The sequence below is a fragment of the Eucyclogobius newberryi genome, unplaced genomic scaffold (assembly GCF_026437365.1).
Source record: "Eucyclogobius newberryi isolate DKJ021-1_F unplaced genomic scaffold, fEucNew1.0.hap1 SCAF_21, whole genome shotgun sequence".
Taxonomy (NCBI): domain Eukaryota; kingdom Metazoa; phylum Chordata; class Actinopteri; order Gobiiformes; family Gobiidae; genus Eucyclogobius; species Eucyclogobius newberryi.
The window spans coordinates 24,370,248-24,377,758 of record NW_027315846.1 but is presented as its reverse complement, the minus strand read 5'-3'; the positions used below and the strand labels follow the sequence as shown (position 1 = coordinate 24,377,758).

The 7,511-nt window shown below is 42.9% G+C and overlaps 1 protein-coding gene across 1 annotated transcript in view; it reads left to right on the top strand.

Moving 5' to 3' along the window:
• The first annotated feature begins 853 nt into the window (after positions 1-853).
• The window catches only part of fyna (FYN proto-oncogene, Src family tyrosine kinase a), a 49,985-nt gene continuing 43,327 nt past the window's right edge, over positions 854-7,511 (top strand). Inside the window, exon 1 of the mRNA XM_072458313.1 lies at positions 854-1,032. The gene's annotated coding sequence lies outside the window, so the exon portion shown is untranslated. The remainder of the gene's footprint in view (positions 1,033-7,511) is intronic.

Sequence of the window (7,511 nt, the reverse complement as noted above, 5' to 3'; positions counted from 1 at the left end):
TGTTTGAACCGTGGCTTGTGTAGCTGCTCCTGCACATCTCACACTTCAGTCAGAATATATTAAAACTACAGACAGACTCTGTTTAACTCTTTAACTGTAAAAAGAACAGTGCAGCTGCAGCACAGAGAGAACTGCACTGTGGAGTCTGCATGTTCTTCCCGTGTTACCGTGGATTCTCTCCCGGGTCTATGGCTTCCTCTCGCAACTCTAAATTGGCCCTAGGGAATGATTGTGAGAGTCTGTGTGTCTATGTCTCTGTGTTAACCCTGCGAGGAGCTGGCCCCTGTCCAGGGTGTGCCCCGCCCAAGGCCCAAAGTCACTGGGATAGGCTTCAGTCACCTGCGACCCCGAACGGGAACAAGCAGAAGAAAATGTCTGTAGTTCTACTGCAGCACATCTTCTAACTGGACTGACAAGTAAAAACTTTTGTATAATAGATGAATTAAGTTTTCGACTCAGTTCTTCAATTCTTTATTCATCATTTGTTTGATGCTTTATTAGTTCTCAAACACACACACAAAGAGAGGCAGATGGTGCATCACTGTGTACAATGTGTAGCCTACATTGTAAAGTTGCCAAGAAGGACCTTGACTTACAGCATTACATTCAGCACATGCACTTTGTTTAAGAAGTATTCAAATCAAACGGTGTAACTTATGGTGTAACTAACTTAATAAGCCTTTTGATGCCACATGTGCCTTTCCTTTGTCCGGCCTGAGCCCCTGTCCTCCCCGCGCCTCCTCCACCCGCGCTGCGAGTGACTTTCAAACAATCAAACTGGTTCATGTAGAAAAAGGTCACCGGAAGCTGCTCGGCGTGCGTGCCGCGCGCTTGCCGCGTGTGACTCCGCGCCGTCATCGCCTTTTACGCACGGTCTCGACACCAGCAGCAGCAGCGGCCGATCGTCAGGAAAAAAGGCTGTCCCTCCCCGAACGCCACGGAAAACAGGCGCCGAGAAGCCGTAAAGTGCGCCGCAAGACGAGCCACGACGCCCCGCTGCAAACTCCGATGGATTAGCCTGCGTTCGCTGCGGTAAGTCTGCCCGTTCTCCCCCGAAAACAGCCCCGGTTCGACGGATGCGCCGCCTCGTCCGCGCTCCGCCGCCGCCGCTCGCTCCATCCGCACAAACAAACAACACATTGTGGCTCGCCCCGGGGTCGCGTCTCCGTGTCGCTTTTTTCCTTCTAACCGCGGGGAAGGTGCGCGTCCAGGCGGCTCCCCGAGATGTGGGGACCTGGCGGAGCATGGAGCTGTTGTTGCAGTGATTGTGGGGGCCTCTAGTGCGTGTTGCAGTCCGCGCCGCAGAACCGAACCGACCGGGGGAGGATTCGACGTCAACCCGACCGCTCATCTACACGGAGATCTGACGCGGAGGTTGTCGGTGTTGTCGGCGGGGGACGGGGGGGGTGTTCTACCCGGGGCTACGTGATGCGATCGGGGGAGTGCGGTCATCCATCTTGTCGGGGATGGAGGATGCGGAGAGCTGGGTGTTATAAGGCCACCGCTCCATCCGTCTGTTCATCTGCCCCGTCTGTCCCTCTGTTCTCCCGGGGACAATGTGATGAGGGAAAAGGGCCGCGGTGACAACACGGAGCGGCGCTGATGGAGTCCGGGGCCCGGGCCAAGTCATGCGGGGGGGGGGGGGGGGGGAGACCGCCGTGACAATAGCCGTGCGTGATGCGTGCGGTGCTCCCGTTTGAATGAGAGGAGAGCGGTTCGTTGTGACGGTTTCTACCCCCGGGCCTGATTTGTGCACGGGCTGCCGCCGCTGATGCCGCCGCTGATGCTGCCGCCGCTGATGCCCCGGTCCCGCAGCCGCGCGCCGGGTCGACGACGCACGGATGTTGTTTTGGTGCTTCTTCTCCGACCATGTTGTGGTTGTCCCCTGCATGTCCATAGCTTTGAGCCGAGTTTTGAGCTGCATGGTCAGGATATTGTTCCTTCATATGACTCAAATAGGAGTGAAAGTAGGCTGCTCATCCCAAAAATAGGCCTGTCCAAGTATAAAGTAGGACTACATGATGAATAGTACAGGACTATGGTAGTATTGTAATATGTAATCCGAGTTTACTTGGCTTATCTGACAGTCGATATCAGTTTTCGCACCGGATTCTGCAGAAAAAAGTGACTTCTGCATGACATTCTCTTCTAGGTTGTTGTTTACTCTTATGATAAAGTAGGATTACAACACTATAATCTCTCTGTAAACTGGCAACGTATTAATCATTTCTAAATTATTATTCATATTCATCACATTTTGAAACTGTCAGTATTTTAATAATGATTGTGTTATTATTGTGAATTGTCCCATGTTTGGCTCATGTGTATCACTCTCAGGAAAAGGCTGAACATCACAGAGAATATTTGAAACTGATTGGTCAAAGCGGCCTGGGATTGAGCTGGCCAGGTTAACTTTACTGGACAAACCATTATTTCCCCTTAAATCCCTTTGAGTTTGTGTTCAAGTGTGAGTTCAAAAGCTTTTGTTTGCACCTTAGGCTCCTTTTGTCCTACTACAGCTCTAGGTTTTATGTGTAGTTTGGGTGTCACATTCACTTCTCACATTGTCAACATAACACTTTTGTCCCTTAGACGTTCTCATATAGTAAGTGGTCTCAATTAGAGTACTGCTTAATTACTAATATTTGCATGAGTAAAGTTCAAACTAAGCCTATAAAAAATGTGAGAACTGTTACATCATAATGGACTTTAATTTAATAGTCTGTCATTTGCATCCAAATATAGGCTCATTTCACCTTAAAGCAGGAGCCTCGCCTGTTCTCCACCACAGTGCATTATTTAGGTAAACATGGAGGGCAAGTTTACGCCCTATTATCCCATTACGTACAGTACATAGAAGATACATTATACATGAATCTCAACTTAAATATGTGCATTTTGAAGAGCCACAATTAAAGAGCAAGGCCTAGTATTAATGTATTAATATTAATCAGATTCAGGAATAGAATATGATCAAATTATATTATTTAAAGTTCCACTGCGTAACTACTAAGATATAAGTATGTTTTTGTTTTGTTTTTTTTGCGTGTTTTGATTGCTCTGGAAAATGTCCTTGAATCTACATCAACCTAAATTTGGTTCACTTTTTTGGTTGTTTAAGTCAGTGGTCCCAGAAACATAGTCCCTGGTTTTGCAGGTTCATTTTCTTTATATGGTGAGAGACTATGAAATAGAAAAAAATGCATTTAGAAATTATAGGGCTGTCATCCTTTCGTGGTGCGGTCGATTAATCTGTGTTTTTACATACAAACACACAGTTTCTTTGTACTTTTCTGTGTAAATAAGTGCAGTGTCGCGGATGCAGTTTGGGTCAGATTCATAAGATATATATATAGAGATATCTAAACATTTTTGAGATTTTGCCATGTCCATGACCTCTGTTTTTTTTTTTTTTAGAAGGATTTTTTGATCGTAGGCTTCATTTGGACAGGACAGTACAGCGTGAAATGGGGATGAGAGTGGGGGTGCATGCATACCAAAACAGCACGTTTTTTGTCATTTTGTAAATCAGGAGGTTTTGTCCATCATTTCCTGACACACTTCCCTGGTGTCTGCTGTATATGTAGCACAAACACATATTGTCCTCACAGTATATGGTCTGTCTGCTCATGTCACGTAGTCGTTTTTATTGATGAATGCATAAAGGGAATCGGGCATGGAACTGATTTAGTCCTGGTTTAATCCTGCCCGCTTAAATGTGTTTGTGAATTGTTGTTTTGAAGATATGCTAAATTTGTAGAAAAAAAATGCAGCAAAAAAAGTTATCGCTCAAACAGAAGTACTTAACAGGACTAAAGCAGGACTAAATCAGGAATAAATCAGGACTAAAGCAGAACTAAAGCAGGAATAAATCAGGACTAAATCAGGACTAAAGCAGGACTAAAGCTGGTCTAAAGCAGGACTAAAGCAGGACTAAAGCAGGACTAAATCAGAACTAAAGCAGGACTAAAACTGGTCTAAAGCGGGTCTAAAGCAGGTCTATAGCTGGTCTAAAGCGGGTTTAAAGCTGGTCTAATGCGGGACTAAAGCAGGTCTAAAACGGGACTACAGCGGTACTAACTCGGGACTAACTCGGGACTAACTCGGGACTAACTCGGGACTAACTCGGGACTAACTCGGGACTAACTCGGGACTAACTCGGGACTAACTCGGGACTAACTCGGGACTAAAGCGGGACTAAAGCGGGACTAAAGCGGGACTAAAGCGGGTCTAAAGCGGGTCTAAAGCGGGACTAAAGCGGGACTACAGTGGGACTAACCCGGGTCTAAAGCGGGTCTAAAGCAGGACAAAAGCGGGTCAAAAGCGGGACAAAAGCGGGACAAAAGCGGGTCAAAAGCGGGTCAAAAGTGGGTCAAAAGCGGGACAACACCAGGACTAAAACAGGTCCAAACCAGAGGCTTGTTTCACAAAGCTGGCTGAACTTATCCAGGATAAGTTTCTCTTTCCCAGATTGACTAAACGATACATGAGCCTCTGGATAAGTCGCACTATGAAGCAGGTTCACAACTCGCTCTGTCAACCAAAGATTTTTTGAAGGAAACGGTGCACGTTTACAGGGCATGGGGCTTTGTATCAGAACAATCATGAGGAAATGTCAATCATAATCACGATCGTATACGAGGAAATATGACACAAAATAAAATCCAAAGGAAACTCGGGCTGTCATGGGAGCTACACCACAGAAAAAGTCCATTTGAATATCATTCATGTACATCGATGCACAAATGTGCTAAAATCGTGAAACGTAGAACTATAACAGTTTTTACAGCGCCATGGACTGAATGAACGTGAAGACGCTCAGACAATTACAAGTGTTAAATACATTTTAATAGTGTGTATTTAATTAGTGTTCAAGATAAAGGGAATATTCCATCTACAAATCACCTGCAAGCTGAGTGTAGCCTTTTTAAATATCATTCCTCTTTTTAAATCCGTGCACACTGATATAAAAGAGTACACTCTGTCACTTCATTCAGTTGGATCCTCGTCTCTGATTGGTTAAAGAGTCGTCTTCTTATCTTATACGGCAACTTAACCTGGTCCAGAGCAGGTTATGAGTTCACGGCTTGTTGCCACGGAGATTTGCCCTGATAGAAAGCCAACCAGATTCATCGTACAACTGAAAGCGGGTTAACAACGACGTTACCCCGCTAACCCTCATATCCGGGCCTCAGCACTAATGTACAAAACGCATAACATCTGAATATCATTACATTGGAAAACAAGATATTTAGTCACGGTTTAGAGCAGGTTTCAATCGTAGTTTAGACCTTCATTGTTAACGTCTAGAAAGACTTGTTCCTGTTTCGCGTTCACACTTATCTTCATGACTTCCTGTATCACCTGGAAAAGTGGTGCACACCAATTCTTCGACCACAGACACTTGCAGAACACCTCCTTTTTCCTGTCGGCTCCTTCCACTTGTCAGCACTTTGCGTCGTTGGCCGTACCGTAACGTGGGTATGATGATTGCAGAGATGTTTGCCATGTGCTGCTGGTGTAGCTCACGTGTGTGTGTATTTGAAGGCTTCTGCTGGCGGCTCACGTCATCATTTCCAGAGATTATTAACCCGGCCATTGCCCGAGTTGGCAGAAAAGCTGGAAAATAGATGGATTTAAACGTGGAGTACAGACGGAATAGAAAGGGAAATACAAGAAATGTAGGTTTAATGTTTTACAAGGTCAGTTCAAAAAGTTGAGGGGGGGAAATGCAACAGACTGTATATTTTAAATGGATATTTTATAGATGATGCTTCAGATTATCAAGAGTTTATTTGCAAAAACAGAGAAGTGCCATTCAGCAAAAGCCATCTGTGGTTTGCTGTTTTCTCTTTTTTATATCATGTTTTCAAAAGTATTTTACACCCAACAACTCAAAAGAAAAGAAAAAAAACCTTTTTGATATTTGATAAAATAGAGCTATCTGTTCTTGCAAGTGAAATCATGCCAAACACTGAGGGCTCTCCACATTCTCTTCCATTAGGATGTGTGGAATGAAAACAGTTGTTCAATCAAGCATTAATAATGCACAATATGGGACATTTAATAAAGTTATCTGATGGATTAATTGATGCTGGCTTGTAATAGACTGCATGGATCAGTAATACAGTCATAAATCCATGGTCCACACACTACAGGTTATAGCTGTAGACACTGAAGATTGAAGGAAACATTTGGTGCACACTTTTCCCTGGGAGTATTGTTTTTTAAGTTTCCTGTTTTTGAACAGTTTATGCTTTGGCCCAGAAAATTATCTCTTTTTCCCATTGGTTTTGAACAGATTTCGATCGAAATCGAGAAACAAAATTGCACAAGGGGCAAAATTGTGTATCAAATAAAAGCTTGTGATGAACCACATGTACAATACTCACAATACTTAACAGTTTATAATACTTTGAAGAAGTGCATTTTGACTGTGAGCGGGCTCGCCTCTCCACAGATCTGACCTCTGATGTACTGCCTGCTTGTCTCTGTGGAGATTAGATCACTTGGGTACGTGCCATACTGTGGAGCACGGCAGGAAAAGCAATAAACTCTACATGGAAATGAGCAGGTCACACAGTGAATCTTTCATTTCAAAAGTGTACACAACAGTAGATGTTTTTGAAGGATTAACATTATATTGTTTAGTATTTTGCCATATGTGTTTTGGTAACACTTTACAATAGTATTAAAGGAGACATAGTTATACTTTTTTCAAATACTTAATATTGAAGCATAATATAAATAGATCATAATTTTACATTTACACCATATTGATCAAAAACAGTTTAATAACAGAGATGGGTCTGTTGATTTCCCGTTCAAAACTGCAGAGTGGATAAGCCCCGCCTCTTCATAGTCACGTTTCACTGTAACAAGCAGAACAAGCAGCAGATTGTCATTTATGTGTTTTTATAATACTCAAAGTGGTTATGTGACATTTAGAACTTTACATGTGTCACTCAGAGTCTTACATTTTATCAGTAATTACAACTAAGTACAGGGATGTGGGCGGGGATAGGAGGTAGGTGAAAACAGGTATTTCTGAGCACTGGTTGCAGGACAACACAGGATTAACTCAAACATGCAGGAATCCAAATACAACTGTGAGTAAACTAATGATGAGGAAACACTGTTGTAACAAGGGTAAAGCTCATTAAAGTTGATTTTGTATAATACTGTGTGTCCCCTTTAATAAAGCATGAACAAAGACTTAATTAATAATGAACAAATAGTTTATTAAGAAGGATTCAGGCTTAGTAACTGCTTAATTAATACTCTTAACATAACATTCATTAATTAGATGCATAAGCCTGAATCATTCTTAATAAATGATTTGTACATTATGAATTAAGTCTTTGTTCATGCTTTATTAAGGCTAATTAATGTGTAATTAATCATCTTTTAAGCAAGTCAGTCAAAATCTTCATTCATGTTGGTGTTCTATGTTAATTTTGCACTTTTCTCTGCGTTCCTCTTTTTTTTTCTTGTCTGAATGTGATTCCTTA